This window comes from Bidens hawaiensis, unplaced genomic scaffold (genome assembly GCF_021521415.1).
Source record: "Bidens hawaiensis isolate Kalapana, Puna unplaced genomic scaffold, B.hawaiensis_p1.1 tig00021043_1, whole genome shotgun sequence".
Classification (NCBI taxonomy): Eukaryota; Viridiplantae; Streptophyta; class Magnoliopsida; order Asterales; family Asteraceae; genus Bidens; species Bidens hawaiensis.
The window spans coordinates 41,331-61,573 of record NW_027493258.1 but is presented as its reverse complement, the minus strand read 5'-3'; the positions used below and the strand labels follow the sequence as shown (position 1 = coordinate 61,573).

At 38.2% G+C, this 20,243-nt stretch overlaps 2 pseudogenes across 2 annotated transcripts; one reads left to right on the top strand and one right to left on the bottom strand.

Annotated features, from left to right (window-relative positions):
- Positions 1 to 1,435: 1,435 nt before the first annotated feature.
- On the bottom strand, positions 1,436 to 6,209 carry LOC143562611 (alpha,alpha-trehalose-phosphate synthase [UDP-forming] 6-like; annotated as a pseudogene). Its single transcript, XR_013140518.1, has 4 exons — positions 6,188 to 6,209; positions 6,009 to 6,103; positions 1,997 to 3,665; positions 1,436 to 1,730 (listed from the first exon to the last, which is right to left on the bottom strand). The product of XR_013140518.1 is annotated as an alpha,alpha-trehalose-phosphate synthase [UDP-forming] 6-like (transcript).
- A 4,937-nt stretch (positions 6,210 to 11,146) lies between these two features.
- On the top strand, positions 11,147 to 13,276 carry LOC143562610 (TPR repeat-containing thioredoxin TTL1-like; annotated as a pseudogene). Its single transcript, XR_013140517.1, has 4 exons — positions 11,147 to 11,278; positions 11,404 to 11,736; positions 11,831 to 12,035; positions 12,120 to 13,276. The product of XR_013140517.1 is annotated as a TPR repeat-containing thioredoxin TTL1-like (transcript).
- The last annotated feature ends 6,967 nt before the right edge of the window (positions 13,277 to 20,243 follow it).

The following is a 20,243-nucleotide window of genomic DNA, read 5'->3' as shown; positions in this document are numbered from 1 at the left end:
GAAACACTAATTGACCCCGGGCAGATTACGGATAATCTGGGGGTTAAATAGATGTTTCCCACGAGGGGTTATGTCCGGCAAAGATGGTTCTTCTAGTGACCTGCAAAACAGACACCGTGAGCTCGTCACTGAGAAGGGGGGGGGGTACCTCCTTGTGACCACCCTCCGGCGTGAGAATCAGACTAGATTGCTCTTGAATATAAGTGTATATTAAGAGATTGCTAGAGAAGATAAGATGTGATACGGTAATGTAATGTGTCCATACCATTCCAAGGTGTTGGAGTATTTATAGCCGAAGGTAGGTTTCCAAGCAGGTACAGCCAGCTGTAGAATATTCCTGTTCTACCAACTATGGGCTACGCACGTGCCATGCTGGTTGGTGGGTAGGGAGCGGCTGATAGTGACCAGGCCGGCTGTGTACTATTCCTTTTCCACCAACTGCAGGCTATGTGCGTGCCACGACAAGGGTTGGTGAGTAGGCAGCGGCTAATAGTGACAAACAGTACTAGAGCATGCTCCTCGTACTGTTTGTCGGTGAGCTGTCACCCTGTGATTGGTTCATGGGCTGCTTTGGTCAGATCTTGTCTATTTTGTCCATACCTTGGCAGGTATAGTACAAAAGATCTTCCAGAAGCATACAGACTGGCTCATTTGGGCGGGAGTATTCCCGCCTTGCTCATTCCTTCTGGTGACACTGAATTATTTAGTGCCTTGTGCGTGTAGCCTTGCTATTAGTGCGGGTAGCCTTCCCTGATGGCTTGTATCCGCAGCTGCGGGGACAGGCGGGATACTTCACCATTGGGAGGCTTTCCCTGCGGGAACAGCTGGCGTACTGCGCGTAAGGTCTTCATCTCTGAGCATGGTGGGTCCTGCGGAACCAGTTGGTCCTTGCGCAAACGTCCCTCTTCAAGGTGAGTCTTGCGGGTCCAACTGGGCTCTGCTGGGACCTACCTCTTCAAGTAACTAAAATTTTTAATATGATAAAGTAGAATAAAATCATAAATTACACGAAAGGGTCCCCATGGTATATATTAAGCATGGATTGGGTCTTAATCCTATACTATAGGGTAATGGTATAGTAAGGTCTCTACGATGGATGAGGTTAACTTATTCGGTAAAGTGTGAGGACAAACTGATAGTTCCACGAAAACATTGGTTTAAACATATTCGATTATATAATCGGGTATGTGATCAATCCCTGAATTCAACTATTCAAGGAAGAATATATCTATGAATCTCCACGAAGGAACAAAACAAATATGTACCGATTAACAAAACATGAAGTTTGTATGAAATTTACAATCAAAACAAACATGCTGTGTATTAACAAGGTTTATAAGATTTTTCAGACACTAAAACCAATCCCTGCATCATTCTAGTAATCTCAACTGTATCATCAAGATAATACTTGGCCTTGCTAGGTTTATTCATAATTAATAAGTGTTCATAATGATACATGTGGTTTTATCTCCACACAACTCGGTCCTATTTTCACTGTCACTGGTTCGTTAGCAAGCACGCTTTCAAGGTGATCAAGAAGCTCCTTAGCTTGACAAGATCCAAAATCAGGATCTGCATCTTCGTAAGACCACACCATTGATGTATCTTTCATATCGATCATTGATCCATACGTTGTCTCGGTGTAAAGTTTCATAACTGGTTGAGCATTCTGCTTCCACCCAGAATCTTCCACTTGCACACCCGTTTCCCATTCATCATCTCTTTTCAACCTGAAAAAACCCACCAAAATCATGACTGCTTGAGTTTTTGTTAGAAATAAGCTTTTATTTAAAAAGTGTAAAAAGAAAATTAACAGATTAATGACCAAATCTAGTTAACGATTAACGACCCATAACCTAAACATTTCAAGACCAAATCTAGTTAACAATTAATGACCCATAACCAACAAGTAACCATAACCGACTGGTTATCATTCTTTAGTTAGCTTAAAGTTTGGTTATGATTACAAGATGCATGAAGTAGCTAGTTTAGGTACCTCAGAAAACACCCGTGCTCTGCTGCAAGACCGAGTTTTTCACAGGAAGCAAACCATTCGTGTAACGTGTTACGACTCCTTGCACTCACAATAAAAACCATATTATTCTCGTCTCTGCACAAAGTATCGAGCATCTCAATGGTTTTAGAACTTGGGCTCTTATCAATGGAAGATTGAGGCATTAAAGTACCATCATAATCCAAAAGAATCATTCTCGCTGTAGCCTGTTTATAAGCCGAAACTATATGTTCCATCGATAACTTCCTGAAGTTCGGATCTAATGCGACAACTCTAAAACTCAACCCGAACCCGATCCCCCAACACCTTTTTCTCACGTGGTCGCTACAAGTTCTCTTCAAATCTTGCATAAAGCTACGACCCCAATACCCAACATCATGTGTACTCACATACCTATAATGTTTCTCGTGTCTCATTTGCTTTTCGGGCTCGCTTATACCCAATGCGCAATCCATTGCATCTGCAACCGAGTCAACATCCCATGGGTTGACCCGAATCGCCCCACTCAAAGATGGTGAACACCCGATAAACTCGGATACAACCAACATGCTTTTCTTTGACACCGACCGTTCCAAACCTAACACCTTATCGAGCTTATCGTTTCCCTCTCGACTAATAATATACTCATACGGTATAAGATTCATCCCGTCTCTAACTGCAGTCACCAAACAACACTCCGCGACAACATAATAAGCGACCCGCTCGTAAAACTTTAACGGCTCGTCGATCAAGATTACAGGCTGGTACCCTGGCTGCCGGAACGACTTGTTAATCCGTTTAACCGTCGAATAAGTTTCCGCCTTCACTTCCTTGACATCGTTTCCAATACCCCGAGCAGGATTCGCTATCTGCACCAAAACGAGCTTCCCTCACCACTCGGGATGCTGAGTCAGCAACCGTTCCATCGCTAACAGCTTCAAAGTAATCCCTTTAAAAATATCCATATCATCAACACCTAACAGCATTGTTTTCCCCTCAGCTTTAAACTCCTTGATCAGGTCTAAAACCTTGGATTCGGTTTCGGGCAAGTTTAACACCGACTGTAGTCGCTTGACATGAATCCCAACCGGGAGAATCTTGATACCAACCATCCGCCCGTAATATTCCAGGCTGATCTACCCGCGTTTCAATTCATACGAAATCCCCAGCATCCGACTGCAACAGGATAAAAACTGCCTGGCATAATCAAACGTATGGAAGCCGATCAAATCGGAATTCAAAAGCGCCCGAAGAACCTCGTCCAGAACGGGTAAAGTCTTGTAAATCTCGGACGAAGGAAACGGGCTGTGCCGAGTCAAACCCGATTGAAGCGTTTTCTTAAAAACGTTGGCAACACCATTAGATGATAATCATGGACCCAAACAAAGTCTTCCTCGGGGTTAATCACTTCCATAATTCTGTCAGCGAATATCTTGTTAACAGAGACATAGGCTTGCCATAACAGGCGGTTAAAGCGGCCGCCTAAGTCAGGTGATAAGGGTAGCATGTAATGAAACAACGGCCACAACTGTTTCTTACAAAACCCATGGTAAAACCTTGTTTACAGCCCTGGCGGGAAGAAAGTGGATACACATTTGAATGTTTCTAGAAGGTTCTGTGACATTCGGTGGATGTCTTCTTTCAGACAGCCTACGAAGATGACGTCGTTTAACTGCAAGAGGAGTGAGTTAATAAGTCCCAGCCGTTGGATGTGCGGTGGGTTTTGATGGTTGGCTACTCTGATCAAACGGGTTGAGGGTGAGATGGTATTATTCTTCTTTACGGAGCTTCTTATATACAAGTTAATTTTATCAGCGGCAACCAGTTGCTTTTCCTAAGAAAGGTCATCAGTTCGAGCTTGTCGTATGTGTTGGAGGGTTCGTTTTACTAGTTGTTGTTGTTGGGGGGCATTCGCAAGAGGTTTTTGAGTCAACTTAAAACGTCCAATAACCGGGGACGATATATAAATTTATGAGTTTTGATTTTAGCAATTATAATCGAGTTGAGTAGGGACAAAGTCTTTGATATGTAATTGGAAGATAACTGGTTCCTAAATATTAGTTAGCAAAAGAGTTAACACGTAGCAGTAGGAGCTGGCAGGCTTTATTTCATTGTTAGTTTTCATCATCTTCGGATTTTACGACGTTCCAACCGCGCATACATTAAACTTTGTCTTCTACCTCTTCAATGTAATCTTGTTCCAACCGAACTACTTTCGTCATAAATATATTTATATACAAGTTATCATAATGTATAAACAATAAGAAAAGATAAGTTGCAACAATTAGCGAGGCTAGATTGGAAGAATTGGTGTTTCTTTTCCTTTTCATAGTGTTTTTGTAATTTGGTGTTTTTGTAAGTCGGTGACTTCATTAATTCATTTGATGAGCATCTTGTTTGTTGAGCGATTTAGCTAGACCTTAATAAAATTAGTTGTTTAAAAAAATGTAAGATCATTTATGAATGTGGTTTTCTACCTTATAAACCTTATAAATGTTGACGTGAGAAAGAGAGAACAATAGATTTTATGTTCCTCAATTCTAAAGTCACTATGCATATAAAATATCTGACTTGAATGTCTTTGGTTTTCCGTAAGTCGTTGATCGAAGTTAAATTTACAAAATAGCAAAATATACCGGTCATTGAATTACTAATATTTTTAATTTTAAACTTTAAATTGGCTCCATCAATATTGTTTCTCTTAAATCTTTTTAATATATTTATTTTCATTATTTTGGTACGAGTGTTTTTTATGTAGCATCTTTTATAAATTTGACATTTTTAACTATGTCTCATGCATTATTGAAAATTAAAAATATGTTTAATTTTACTATAATGATGTGCTAAAACAACAAGAGTCAAGTTGGTTGCGTCCGCTTACGTAGTCAAGGGGCACCATGAAGCATAACTAATACGCAACAATGCATTTGAACCTTAAGAAACAGAGAGCAGTCATTGCAAAGCTACTACTACAAAGTTAACTAGTTTTGTTGCGCAAGACAAAGGTGGTGTATTAGGCATATATAACAGTGTCTCTAAGATTTTAGAGCAACGCATCAAACATCGCAAAACGATTGCAATACCATCGTTGGCTTTGATGCCACAGTTTTGTAACAACGCAAGTGTTGAAGAACTTGCTAGACACTAGTCGGGTAGTTTGGTAGCCTTTTAATGGTCATTAAGAGGCTACGTCTTAATGATTCATAACCTCTTAATGGTTAAGAGGTAACCTTAAGTTTAGATGGTTAAGATGCTACCTCTTAATGGTTACCTTTTAACCATTCAGACTTATGAATACCTCTTAACCATTAAGAGGTTATGAACCATTAAGAGGCAGCCTCTTAATGGCTATTAAAAGGCTACCAAACTATCTTATCAAATTTGAATTTATATGTAATTTTTTCAAATAGACATATATTACCAAATTTTATACATAATTTTTAGATTTTGATCAAATAGTAATTAATCAACGACTTGTTTGTGGAGTACCGTTTTAATATCATAAGACAGTTGATGGCCGTGGGTTCCAAATAACCCACAAGTTTAAATCATAGCATGATCATCATATATAAGAATTATGTGAATGGCAAGCTTTGACACGGAACGAAAGGCTAGTAGATACTATTTAATTTGCATGCTTTCATCCCAATTGAAGACTTATTGAAAATAACTTATTTATTTTGCAGGTCAAAGTGTTAAACATGTGTATATAAACATAAAATAAAATTAAAGACTTCGAATAAGGTGAATACTAGTTTTACCCTTTTACTATATATATTATATTAGGATATTTGATTAACGAAATAGGATTTAATTAAACAGACACCTCATGTATATTTCGATTATTTTTAGGGGTTGTTTAGTAATCTTGTGTTAAATTAATAAGAGACCTACCAGACTGATTAAGAGGCTCCATTAAGGATGAGCAAATTCGGTACTGATACCGATTAGTACCAATACCAAAGTTTTAAGTTTCGATATCGGTACCGGTACCGGTATTTCCCGATGTTTTTACCTTCGGTACCGGAACCGAACTGAAGACTTCGGTACCCTCTCTAAAAACCAAGTAACGACTTCCGTCTCGTTTAAACAGTGAAACGTAAACCCTCTCTAAAAATCAAACGCGAAACAGGTAAAGTATACATAACACGAACATTAAGTTGACAAAAAAACATAGCTTAGATTAAAGCTCACCAAAACACTGCAAGCTATCCATGAGAAATATAAATGGAAACAAAAAAAAGATCAGTGCTGACATCAACTTTTTTTTTTTTAAGTTGAACGTTTAAATATCCCCGCATACTCAGCAAGTTGATAGATTAGAAACGAATCTCTATGCTTTTATTATTGTAACAAAAAAACAATTGTGTATGCATTAACTTCAGCTTAATGAAAGAACCCTATTGTGACATTTGATTTGCTTGATATTCATATATAAAACTCCATTATATTAAAAGAAATAAAGTGAGTATGAATATTGATACATCCAGTAAAGTAAAGCGGCTCAAATGAGTCTGAATTCGGGATTTTCTTCTAAAAGTCGACGATATGAGTAGTATATGATTTTTTTTATATAGAGTTGAAGTTTTACTTATAAAAAAACGGGTCTGGAGTATGAGCTAGAGGTTGGCTTTACTAAATAATTAAAGGTTAATCTGTTATATGAAACCGAACTATAAACCGAAGTACCTTTTTATTTAAGTTTTGAGATTGGATTTGATTAGAGTGCAGGTGAAAGCTTTTCTTGTTGGTATTAGTGCAGTTGACTTTCACCACTGCCAATAGTGAAATTGCATAACTGTTTTGCTACCAAGGGTAGTATTGGAATTAAACAATTGAATTGTAATAGTCAAACTGACTTTGACAGATTACCAGCAGTAGGTCAGTTCACGTAAGGATATGTTTACGGGTAATAAGTCGGGTTAAATTTTCAAGGTACACGAATGTCTAAATTGAACTGGCCCGGTCCAGGTTAGTTTTTTTTGTTTTATTGACTTCACATTGAATAATAGACACTCAATTATAAAAAACTGGTCCGATTACCGACCAAACTGAACTTAAACTGATTTGATTTAGGTAAAAAAGTGAGCCGAAAAAGGGATTCATAATCACATTGATTTTATCTCCTAAAATAAACTCGTTCGTTTAACTTAAACTGGCCCAGACCAGGTTAGTTTTTTGGTTTTATGGACTTGACACTGAATAATAAACACTCAATTATAAAAAACGGGTCCGAATACGACCAAACGGAACTTAAACTGATTCGATTTAGGCTAAAAAGTGAACCGAAAAAGGGATTCATAATCACATTGATTTTATCTCTTAAAATAAACTCGCCTATATCAAATATAAATTAATGCTGAATGGTAAACCAAACTTGATTTCTAACGAATCAACTACAAAAAATTGGTAGAAAAAAAAACACAATAAAAAACCCTCAATCATGCCAACCATACCAACAGACCTAAAAAAACTTAAATTCCGTCCATGAATAACACCAATAACAGCAAAGTAACAGCAAATGTAAAGAAAACGAAATAAGATAAAAGGCAGTCCTAACCTGAAGCACCCACAGAACATGCAAAACAGTTTAATGAAAAAAGTGAATGAAATACTTATATCACGCAAAAACAATAGCACCTGGCATCCACATGTCATCTTAAGAAAAACCCACATGTAAAAATCCACCCACATGACCGGGGCCCACTAAAATATTAAACAAAAAAACACAAAGTTTGTACAAAGCACGACTCAAACTTGGGTTGTCAACCGTAACACAAAGCACAACTTCAGACAACACCATAAGACCAAATGAAACCTTATTACTGAAGTAAGAAATAATAATCCTATATCCATACTACATTATAAAGCATACAGCGACTCTTCAATTTTTTTCACTTTCTCTCTCAGAGACGCCGCTATATTAACTACAATTTACCGGCGGCCAGCCTTTAACAGTTCAAAACCATAATATTCCTCCGGTGATGTACCCTTCAATACTTCAGTTACACACCTTCCATTCAAGTCAATTTAATACTCCTTCAATTATTGATACCCCAAATAAAGATGTCAGTTTCAATTGAAGATTTGTGTAAAAAGGCGATATTTCCCTGGCCTTCAACTCGGTTCCGGTTTGCTCTTTAATAATTGTTGCAATTACTCTATTTGTTGCATTTGGTGAGCGATGATGATAATGACCCAATAATCGTAGAAAAACCAATAATGATAATGCCAGCGGGAGCAGCATCGACCAGTATTAAGTCTTCTTCATCTGTCACACAACATCTCAAGCAGCACAAAAGGAGATAATCGTTCTTCCGGTAATCAAATTGCATCTTTCATATTTTACTGCATAATTTGGTGATTGCAAATAACATTCATATCTGCTTGCTGTTATCTCAGCTTACTTTTACTCTTATTTTAATTTCATGTTCTTAGATACTACCACAATAGTAGGAATATAAATTATAACAGTTGGAATTGCTTATTGATACACTAATCAGGTCATTTGATTTAGTAAATTAACAAATACTTTTGTTCATGTTCATTCGTTTGTAAATAAACGAATATAAACGAACTTATTTTCAAACGTTTCAATAAACATTAGGCTGAGGGGTGTGGAGCGCGAGAGGGGGCGCGTGAGCCCATTCTCTCGCGCCCCGGGGCGCGAGCACCACACCACCGAGGCGCGAGAGGGGCGCGAAAGGGGCGCGAGCACGCAGACCAAGGCGGGCGCAAGGCCAGTCACGGCTGAAAATGGGCGTAAAGTGGGCTTGGGAATGCGTGCATGACCGTTGGGGCTTAGAAATAGAGCCGTTGGCTCTTTAAGTTTATTAAAAAAAAAAAATTTTTTCTTTATATAAACCAATATCAACCCAATATCACATACCACACCCAAAATCACATAAAATACTTACCACAACCTCAAAAAAACCCAAAATCACCCCATCTTCCAAACCTTTTTTTAAAAACATGGCTGGAAATTGGTACCCAAACCTAGATTCAGATTACAGTTACGACGATTTATGGTCGGCACCGGACCAACCGATGTTTTATTCGGGGTCGCAACAATCATCCGGCTTTCAACCATCCAACATACAACCGTCTACTAACTTTGTTGTTCCGGAGACACAAGAACTAGAAGGTGAAGCTGCGGGACAAAGAAGACGCGTCCACCGGAAAAAACAAGTTGCAACAGACGGGTCGGGTTCGGCTTCGACTGGAAGGACGAAACGGAAAACCACTCCGTGGTCATCGGATGAGAAGGAAGCCCTGTGTCGGGCTTGGATAGTCATTTCTGAGGATCGGCGTTGCGGTAATTGTTTTAACGTTTTTAAAAATGATTTTTAATAAAAAAGTTAAATAAAAAAGTTAAATGACTTACAAATTTATTTATGCATTTTGCAGCGGACTACCAAAAGAGCAAGGTCTTTTGGACAAAGGTTAGGGAGACGTTCTATTCGCTCGTTGGGAGTACAGAGCGGAACGCCGATATGATTTCGGGTCGGTGGACCGAAATCAGAAAATTTGTCGGCTTGTTTACTAATCTGTTCAACAGGAACGCCGGTCGTATGAGACCAAGTGGCAGTGACGATTTGGCGGTTTATAATTTCACTGTCGAAGAGTGGAAGCAGGAGTGCCTGCGGAGGTATGGGACGGTGAAGACGTGGGACGATGTAAAGGTGTGGGAGAGGTTGAGAAGGTGTTCTAAGTGGGTTGAGCTGGTGGCGCCGGACCTTGATGCGGAAGTAGAGCCGAAACGGACTAAAACTAGTTCGTCTGGAGCGTATAGCACTTCCGCCGGGTCGGATTGCCGGGTTGGATTCGACCTAAACGTTGCGGGGGAGGAAACGTCTTCACAGCCGAGGAGGCGGCCATTGGGAAGGGACGCCAGGGGGAAAAAACCGGCTGAGGGGGAAGCCGTAAACATCACCGATCTTGTTGAATCCCTCAATAAATTCAACAAAACCATAGAAGTGGTCTCTAATGACAAAAAGGAAAAAAGAAGAATGAGAGATTTGGACTTCCTTACAAGAGACTTCAGTAACCTAAATCCGGTCGAGCAAATGCTGATGGAAAAACAAAAGGAACGTATTCGGAAGAGGTTGATCGAAGAAGACCAAGCCGAAGAATAAGAATAATGTTTTTTTTAGTACTTTAATTTTTTTTTTAGATATTAATGTGTTTTTTTAATTAATGTGTGTTTTTTTAAATAATTTATGATTTTTTTTAATAATACGTTTTTTTAATACATTTATAAAAAAATAAAAAAAAAACCGCTCGCGCCCCTCTCGCGCCCCTCCACACCATGTCCCGGGGCGCGAGCACCACAACCAACACCCATCTTATCAAGTTTCTCTCTCTGCCACACGTCACAATATTATTGGCTGGAGCCCCCACTCGCGCCCCCTCTCGCGCCCCCCACACCCCTCAGCCTTAGGTTCATTAACCGGGCCTATTCATGTTTTATACGAGTATTCATGACCAGGAAGTTCTCTAGAACAGATTGTGGGGCAGAAGGCTGGTATATTTAAAGTAGCAATAAAAATATACTAGGTTGTTTTTGCATTTTTCTTTCTAAAAAAATATAATAATAATGTAAGTTAAGTATATCTCAACAGTTAAAGTCACTTAATTCCTTAAGTATAGACTGTAATGAAAATGACCAAGTTATCCTTTTGCAGGCGTGCCTTTAAGTTGCAAACCAGTGGGATGCCAATTTATTTACTTTTTAGTTTAAACGGGCTTAAATGGATTGGGTTGGGTAGGCTAACTGATAAACACTTTCTTCCCTTTCAGTTTTTTATTTGGTTATTAGATGCCATAAGAAACTATATAATTATTGTAATGAATGAGACTTTGTTTTATAACTGAATAAACAAAAACTTTTGTTCATGTTCTTTTTTATTACACAAACAACCATAAGTGAATGCATATGAATGAACATAAACGAATTTAAATAGTTAGTTTCTAAGTTACAGTTGTGTTAGGCAGTTGTAGTTTATCTCAGTTAAAAAAACAAGATATTATGAACAGTTTATTTGATTAACGGTGACACATATCATAACTTTTTGGTGCTATTATTTCGTATGTTTTATAAAACTGATTATATATATAGGATATTGTTTGTGTGATAGGTTGTTGGTGCAATGACTCGGTCTTGATGTTTTTTTGAATGCACCTAAATTTGAAGCAACTTCGTGTTCCCAAACGAAATTTCTTCGGAATGCTTTCAGAGGCATACATATTGTTTGTTCGTGCTCAGATTGACATGGCATTGGGAAGGTGAGCAAAACGGGCGGGTCGGGCAGGGTGTATGGGTCGAATGGGACGGGTCGGGTCAAATTTTTTGAAATTGCCTCCTCTATTTATATCATAGTAAATACACTTTTTTTTTGTTTATTTTCAAGATTTGACGATGCAACGAACTCAATCGAGAAGTCGGGTCAAATTGACCCACGAAACGTTGAGGTTGCATATTTGCTTCAAAACGTCAGGTCAGTGTCTCGGGCCCGAGCTCGTGGCAATGATCTTTTCAAGTCAGAAGGACTTACAGAAGCGTGTTCAGCTTATGGTGAAGGGTTAAGGCTTGACCCAATGAACCCGGTTCTGTTTTGCAATCGGGCTGCTTGTTGGTTTAAACTCGGCCAATATGAGAATCACTTGAGGATTGCAATCAACCACTCGTTATCCACCCAAACTGCACAAACGCACTTCTTAGACAGGCTGCCACATTTAGCAAGGTATCAAACATTAGATTTTTATCAGTTTATGATATAATATTTGTAAAAATATTTTTTTGTTGACTGACTCGACCCGGCACGTTTGGCATTGTAGCTCGATAGGTGGGATGAATCTGTGAAAGATTATGATATTTTGAGGAGGGAACTGCCGAACAATAATGACATTGCTGAGTCATTGTTTCATGCTCAAGTTGTTTTGAAGAAGTCTCATGGCGAAGATGTAAATAATATGAAGTTTGGGGGCGAAGTTGAAGTGGTTACAACTCTTGATCAGTTTAAAGCTGCAGTTGCTTCATCTGGTTACTTTTCATTTGCTTTGTTAAATGTTGTTTATGAATATTATGTTTTGTGTGTGTTGAATTTATGAAGTTTGAAAACTGCAGGAGCTTCAGTTGTTCTTTATAAAACGTTATCGCATCTTCAATGCAAGCAAATAATTCCATCTTTTGAAATGCCTTGCAGCCGGTATCCTTCTGTTAGTTTTCTCAACGTAAGATATGATCGTCTGGTTTGATTTGTTTGTTGTTTTGTCTGATTGTGTTGAACGGGTGGAGCCGTTGCAATTTTAGCCCCGTTAAACCTTACTTGACTGCACCCAACGGGCCCATTTGCACCACATAGGTGGTGTTTTGTCTGACGGGCCAGCCCAACTTGGCCCAAACCAACTCCACCATGGTTTGGTGGGCCGTCACGTGATCACATGATCTAGAGGTGCAAAAATCTCGTTTTTGGCCCGAATTGGTTCGAATGTCACAACTAAGAATCTGTTCATTGTTCCCATTTGCTACCTTTGCCTCAAACTTTGAGATCTGATTTAGGCTTACATTGCGACCTTTACCAACTACCAACTTGTATATATACTCATGGTATGTTACATGTAGTATGTCCTCTTTACAATGTAGTATTATATCCTACAACAAGATAAACAGTTCATAAAAAGAAGCTAAATTATGAGAATTACAGAAACATAGAAACGTCTCCTCTCTCAATCAATCGTGTTCGTCACAGAATATAAATTTGCAATCTTATTGTATTATGTACTGGGCGACCATTATCTATTGATAACATGGCGTATAAATCTATCGCTTTATAAAATACTTCTAAAAGTACGAAACTGAGGACGTCTTATTCACCATTTTGACTTTTGCAAGTCAATTAGATGAGTCAAAAATTGAACATATCTTACTCATCGGCTTAGTTTTGCAACTTAAAACCTTACAAAGTCAAATTATTAATTAATAATACGAAATACAAAGTCCACTTCAAGTGTCGGTCACTTTTAACCCATTTTCTTTCAAGTCTACCCAACAAAATTCTTAAACTCACTTAATGTAAGTGGATTGCTGCCACATAAGTTGAGCTTAAAAATCGGATGTACAATTATCTTGTTACGAAACATCGACCTTTCAGATGGTATTGTCAGGAGGAACATCAAGCGAAAACACAAAGGTATTGGTGCACCCATCCAAAAACATCACGCCCCAGGGGTTTTCACCAAAAACGATGTTTATCGAGAGGTCCTCCACTACCGATGACCCCAAAAATGAACTTACTATTTGTAGGCTTACAAAAGCTTATTTTTATATTGATCTTTTAATTCGACTACAATCTCCAACATGTTCTTGAAACAAGTGCTTGATTAAAATACAAAATTTGATACCTCAATAAAACACAAGCAAACAAAAATAATTAAATACGTATACAGCTGCTTAAATTATTTTCTTTTTTGCTAATTGTTGTATAAAATTTCAATTTCTAGTATCCTAAACTATACCGAATATAAATTTTACTATAGAGTCGGCAATCGAACGAGCCGCTACTAACCGAATCATAGTTGTGTTCCCGCCGCAACGCACAAGCACTCTTACTAGTACAAAACAAAAGCAAATTAACTATTTGTGGCACCAAACTCTTCTTTTATACTAATTAGTAGTTAAAAGAATTTATTGAACGGCTTTTAAAATTTATTTAATAAAGAAACCTGCCGATATATTTTATTCTTTTCCCCTGTTTGCTTGCTGCTTGCGATTACCATTAGCCGACTTCCCATTTTTTATATAATTTTTTAATTAACTAATATTTATCCGTTTTTTTAATTACATGTATAACCTTATCTACTTTGATTGTTAGGTCTTTCTTATTGGACATTGCTAAAGTTAAATTGCTTAATAATTCAAATGTAAATTTTCAAGAAAACAATTGATTTGAGTTTTGGATAATTTTCCATGCAATTGTGATGGGTTTGGTTCTACATTAGGTTTACTCTTAGTTCTAGGTAGATATTCTTTGAATATATAAAACTAGTTGTTTTACCCTGCGTGTTATGCCGGACAGGTTTGTAAACCTCGGACGGTGGTAAAACTCAAGTCTTGTCGGTCCTAAGTATTGAGCCGGTAAGTCGACACGAATTTGGTAGGTTTCGATAGCGTGTGTTATTGTATCGGAATTAAAACCAAATATAAAACAAAAAGTGTAAAAGTTAAGGTGGACCAAGAGGGTGACATCAGTAGGTAAAACACGAGCGTTGGTAAAAGCCGATCGTTGGCGATCCCCGAACTAAAAAAACAAAAAAGAAATTGTCGTTCGCTTGGTTTTCGTTACATTCGTTACGATGACTTAACTAAAGAAACATAAACAAACTTTGTGGACTAGTTCGGTGCCACCAAGTGGCCCAATAAGCACTTGCGACACCAAACTTTCTATTTGTTATATATAAAATCATTGATTTAAACTATCAACAAGTTGAGTCGAATGAATAAGCAAAACTAAATGAATTAAGTACCTAATAATTATTAGTAAGGGATTAGAACTTAATTCTGAATGAGTTAAAGATTGTTTTGAGTTACAATTTGGGGGTGGGTGGGGTGGGGTGGGGGGTGGGGTTTGTTAAAATGTTACTTGCTTATGTATTTGGTTGTATCTATTATCTTAGATCCTATAACTTAGACAGTGACGGATTTAAAAGAAAATTTTTAAGGGTATTAAAAAAATTGCACCTTAAAGAAGGGTTTTGTTATTGAAAATGAGGGATCTTAAAGTTTTGAGGTATACGATACATAAAATATAAAATTGCTTTTCGCTAAAAAAGTTGAGGGGGTATCTTGGACATCCTTGCCGGTGAACTGAGCTGTAACATTTGGAGAAACTTGTTAAAGGTGACTCAGGGTTAGAGGCATGGCCGGCTCAATGGGTAGGCGATGTAGGCGTTTGGTCGGGGCACAAAAAATTCTAAAAATTCCCGATGTTATATATAGAATATCCGAACTCTTATAATCCCACTATTTTTGTAATACCCAAACTCCTTTTGTCCCGTTTTTTTTAAATTACCCAAAGACTTATAGGTAGAGGTGCACAAAAAACCTGTGCCCGATACCGAACCCGAAAAAAATCCGAAATCGGGTTTTTTATACCCTAGTATTCTATACTTGAAACTGGAACTGACCATACCCGTAGAGTATGGATAGGGTGTGCATTTTGAGCTCAATACACATACCTAGAACCGTGCCCGATTTATACCCATAAATACCCAGAACCGGTCAGACCCTCTACCTATACCTGGTTATACCTTATACCAATTTTTTAATACCTGAAATAATACAAAGTAAATTATTTGTATTTTAGTGAATTTATGGTTTTTGTAATACAATTTTAATTATTTTTATAAATTACAAAGAAAAATTTAATTTTTAAACGAATTTAAATATGTATAAATATTAAAAATTCAAAACCGGGAATCAATATCCGGTCATATTGAGACACATAACCGGTTCTAATACCCAGTTATATCTGAACCCGACCATACCCTACCTGGATACATAGGGTTGAAATATTCTTTTCAATACCCTACCCAAACCATGCCCGATTTCTCTCTACACGATCATAGTTGAACCCGGTTCCATACTCGAAACCGGGTATTAAAAAAACCCGATTTGTGCACCTTTACTTATAGGCTCATTAAAAATTGAAAAAATGCTCATTACTTTAAATTAAGCAATAAAAGTTAAGTAAAAGAAATAAAACGAATAGGCGGGATAACAACAACGTCGACTTCAATCACCAGCACTCACGGTAGCATCTGCCGAAAAGAGTTTTTTGAACATGTAGTTATTGAAATCTTATTTACGATCAGCAATGCCCCAAGAAAGACTTAGCAGGTTGGCAATGATAGCTCAAGAACGAAATATTATAATGCATAAATTGCGAATAGTTGATTTACCAATTTGCTATCAAGAATGTTGGGAGAACTTCACAAATCCTTGTTTAACTATTAAACCACCCTAAAACCGTAAATCCTCATTCCATATTTCCATAATCTCTACACACTCAATAAACACACACTTAAGCACACCTTACGACCGCAAGCTTAAGGAAGAAATCCAAAACTCGAATCAAGCTACAAATTGATAGATCTTGGATATTTAAACAAGATACAAGATAACCAAGTTAAACCGAAACCTTAAAACGCATAAAGGTACGTCCTTGATCCTTAAAGTTCATGTTTTCATAAACGGTTAGCCATGAAACTTAACCCTAGAGTAGATCGGGTATAAACGAACCATAAAGTAGCAAACTTGATGTTAGAAACGAACTTAACGAACCTATGGCTATGTACGACGATCTAGTATTAAACGTTTTTAAGCTTAAAGGTCCAAACTTTATGCTTTTCCGGGTCAAGTCGTATCCGAAAATGACCATGGGAATGTTTACAGGATTGGTTAGTGTCATATCGAAGGTTTACATGTTGAAACAGAGACGGTTAGGGGGTTAAAATCAAACCCATAGATGCTGCTGTTAACTTCGCCATATAAGTTCGCTATTGTTAAGTTCGCCTCCTACAAGTTCGCTTGCTATAAGTTCACTTGCTGTTAAGTTCGCCACATATAAGTTTGCCTGATAATATGTTCACTTATATCTAAGTTCGCTTACATCTAAGTTCGCTTATATTGAGACCTGAATACATGGCGACTCGTATATGTATACGTGTATACACTTGATGGTATGCATTGTAAAGACCTAAGGGGATAAAATACAAGAATGATAAAATAAAGGAAAACTATAAAAATGCTAAGTAAAAGCAATCTAATACAAGGCCGTTAGATTAGATCAGATGAGTATTGATACGTGTAACTCATATACAGTTAGCCGAGCTCAATTAAAGAAGGGATTAAAAATTAACACTGAAAGAAACACAGTTCAGGTGAGTTTCTAGCCTCATTTCCTTGTTATGTTTTCGGGGCTGTGTGCATACTCAATGTGAATGTTAATATACTTACCTTAAATGGTAAGTGTATGCCTTAATGATGAATGTGATATATTTATGTTATATGATATGAATGCTTATCAGTAAGTGAATGACTTTCGGGTATTGCACGTATTGTTAAGGAGGTATATGTAATAAGTATGGAACGAGTATATGAGATAAAGTATACGTGGACAATGTATGAATGTTATGTATGTATATATGTATGAATGAAAATGTTGGATGGTGATATGGTAACTAAAAGGGAACCAGAACCTAATAATACTCGAGGCAAGAGGGAACCAGGCCCTAATAATACTCGAGGAAAGAGGGAATCGAACCTTAATAATATTCGAGGCAAGAGAGAACCGGGTCCTAATAATACTTGAGGCAAGAGGGAACCGGCCCCTAATAATACTCGAGGAAAGAGGGAACCGAACCCTAATAATATTCGAGGTAAGAGGGAACCGGGTCCTAATAATACTCGAGGAAAGTAGGGCGTAATGCTCTTTATAACGTAAGCTATGAAGGAAGTAAGTGTATGGCAAAATTATGATAGTATGAACGAAAGTATGTAAATATGAATGTATTGTAAGTTGTATGATAAACTAGAACTCACTCAGCGTAGCCTACTTTTAGTATGCACGCATGTGAGTATGATGAGACAGCTAGCTTGAGCAGGGCACGCGGCAAATGAATAAGAGGCTGGCATCTGAAGACTCAAGACGTTTTATAATTAATGTTTTGAATTGAAAGTCAATGTGTTTGATAAGACAAAGTTATGGATTAATATGTAATGTTTTACGAAGTTTTAATATTCCGCCAATGTTTTTATTAACTCTGATATTTATAACTGTGTTTATGAGTAAATCCAACATCCAAGTGTGAGGCACCGGTAACGGGGTGTTACAAGTTGGTATCAGAGCAAAGTTCGAGAGATTTAAGCATCCTACATTATTGGACTTGAGCAGAGAATGGGATTAAAGTAAGAAAAGAAAGAAGATGCCAGTTCAAGAATGCCATGTGTCACTCAAGCAAGCTCTGTATAGGTAAAGTGTACAATTAAATATATATGTTAATGTTAGCTTAATTGCTAAGGAAAGGATATATGAATGTTAGAGATATGATTAATTGATTGTTTGATTGATTAACTGTTTAAAGTAGAACCAGCACAAATAGACTCATAAGGGGAAGTGTATAGGACACGGAAAGTAACGTGATCAGCTAATCACAATTGGTTTATGAGGAACTGGGTGTGGATGATGTTGTGGTGGGAGAAGAGAAGAAATATAAGAAGTGGGTCACTCCTATTAAATGACCCGGTACTCAATTGTGGAACTCCAAGGACAAGAAATAGAAGTGTGGGAGAGGAAGTCGTGTAAGACTTGTGGTAAGATGCACGGTGGAGAGTGTAGGTGGGGTATTGGTTCCGATACGTGTCATAAGTGCGGTAAGATGCATGCCGGGGAGTGTAGAGTTGGATTAAATGTTTTCTACAAGTGTGGTAAGGGAAACCATCATGCTCATGAATGTAGAGCAAAGTCCGCATGTTATAAGTGCGGTAAGACGGGCCATTTTGCTAGGGAATGCACTGAGGGTGAAGCTGGAGTAAGTGGAAAGAAGGATAGTGAACCACCAAGGCCAAAGACTAGGGCTTATATGCTGACTCGAGAACAAGCCAAGCAGATCCAGGATGTCGTCACAGGTACGTTTCTAGTAAACGGTGTTTCCGCTTTAGTATTATTTGATTCCGGCGTGAACAAAAGTTTCGTAGCCACGCCATTTAGTAAATTAGTTAAAATGAAGTGTTGCGGAGTGTCTGAAAATTTTATAGTAGAAACCGCTAGTGACACTTCGGTTAAAATAATGAAAATGGTTAAGGACTGTAAGATAGAGTTAGAGGGACATGAGTTCCCTATTACCTTGTATGTTATGACCTTAGGAGGGTTCGATGTGGTTTTGGGAATGAATTGGTTGTCTGAGTATGAAGCTCATATTGTGTGTAAGAGTAGGATGATGAGGTTAATGTCCTTGGATGGTAGTGTGGTGACGGTTTATGGTGATAAGAAAAGTTCTGGGCTTAATGTCATTTCGATGATAAAAGCCGAGGGTTCGTTAAGGCGAGGGTGCGGTGCCTACCTGGCGTATGTTGTCAATGCTACGGCTGAGACGAAAGAAATGAAAGATGATCCTATCGTGCGCGACTACCCAGAAGTATTCCCTGAGGATCTTCCAGGGTTGCCACCAGAGCGAGAGATAGAATTCCAGATAGATTAAGTACCAAGAGCCCAGTCCGTCACGAAAGCGCCTTACCATCTAGCACCGTCTGAGATGAAAGAACTGATGTCCCAACTGCAATAACTTCTCGATAAGGATTTTATTAGACCAAGTGTTTCCCCGTGGGGCGCACCAGTGTTATTCATGAAGAAGAAGGATGGAAGTATGAGAGTGTGCATAGACTATTGCGAATTGAATAAGCTTACGTAAAGAATAGGTATCCTTTGCCGAGGATTGATGATCTGTTTGACCAACTGCAAGGTTTGAGTTGGTTCTCATGGATAGATCTCAGATCAGGCTATCAACAGCTAAAAATGAAAGAGGCAGACATCCCTAAGACAGCTTTTCGGACGCGGCATGGACACTACGAGTTCCTCGTAATGTCATTCGGTCTAACGAATGCTCCCGCATCATTTATGGACATGATGAATAGGGTGTGTCGGCCGATGTTGGATAAGTCGGTAATCGTCTTCATTGATGATACATTGATTTATTCAAGGAACGAGTCTAGTCATGCTGAGCATTTGAGAGAGATATTGGAGACCCTGAAGAAAGAGAAATTGTATGCTAAGTTTTCGAAATGCACGTTCTGGTTAGGAGAAGTGAAATTTCTAGGTCACGTGATAAATCCTGAAGGGATCAATAACGAATTGAAAGACTCCACAGAATCCGACTGATATACGAAGCTTCTTAGGGTTAGCCGGCTACTATAGGAGATTCATCGAAGGTTTCTCCAAGATAGCCGCACCGTTGACCGGTATAACCTGAAAGTCGGTAGTGTTCAGTTGGGGGAAGTTCCAAGATGAAGCTTTTGTGGAATTAAATAAGAGACTCACGCAAGCTCCAATCCTTGCTTTACCCGATGGTGACGAGGATTTGGTTGTTTGTACTAATGCTTCGTATCGTGGGTTAGGTTGCGTGTTGATGCAACGAGGAAAAGTAATAGCTTACGCGTCTAGACAATTGAAAGTCCATGAGAGCACTTATCTGA